Source organism: Sinocyclocheilus rhinocerous, unplaced genomic scaffold (assembly GCF_001515625.1).
Source record: "Sinocyclocheilus rhinocerous isolate Xijiao unplaced genomic scaffold, SAMN03320098_v1.1 C35957886, whole genome shotgun sequence".
NCBI lineage: Eukaryota > Metazoa > Chordata > Actinopteri > Cypriniformes > Cyprinidae > Sinocyclocheilus > Sinocyclocheilus rhinocerous.
The window spans coordinates 1-726 of NW_015768890.1; the positions used below are offsets into that span (position 1 = coordinate 1).

Here is a 726-nt window from a genome sequence, read left to right on the forward strand (position 1 = left end):
TGCTCTCAGAGCTGGCCTGACTGGGACAGCCGAAGAGTTCCCGTCTCAGAAGATTCCCATCGTACTCCAGGAACGTCAAGTAAAGATTACGGAAAAATTCCACGTGCTTGTTCTTTACCCTCAGCTTTTTAGGAGAGTTCCAGTGAATGACCTGCACGAGGAAATAATCAAAGTGAGCAATAAACAACTTCAAAGACATCATTTCCATACTAAAATGGAAATTTGACAGGAAATGAATGTGACGGTTGAGCGAACATTTGCATTAGAAACAATTTGTAAAACAAACACAGTGAATTTGGCAATGAATAAAGCAAAGCCTGGACCAATTAACGAGTCTCTTTGAACGCTCTTAATACCCAGTATACCTAAAAAAAAATTCCAAATATAGTGTTACCTTTAGATCTGACACCTCAGTGTAGCACTGTTCAGAGCGAGTATGATCCGATAACTGTACGTTCCAGAAGCACGGAAGCTGATGCACCAGAACTGGGTTCTGTTTTATGAATGCATTGAATATGTCCTGTGAGCATAAAACAATAATATGACATATTTGTTGCATTATACAACATCATTCAGCCATGGTTAGCTCAGATTTCATCATTATTTAGACTACTGTTGCGCAAAGCACAATCTCCTAAAATCTATTAAATAAATTCTTCTTCTAAAGTGATTTTGTATTGCTCATGAAGGATATGGACCTGGTCTGCCAGGGATGTAGAAAGCATG

General features: G+C 38.8%; 1 long non-coding RNA gene across 1 annotated transcript; it reads right to left on the reverse strand.

Moving 5' to 3' along the window:
• Positions 1 to 6: 6 nt before the first annotated feature.
• On the reverse strand, positions 7 to 726 carry LOC107735306 (uncharacterized). Its single transcript, XR_001639364.1, has 3 exons — positions 699 to 726; positions 395 to 520; positions 7 to 151 (listed from the first exon to the last, which is right to left on the reverse strand). It is a non-coding gene; the product is annotated as an uncharacterized LOC107735306 (long non-coding RNA).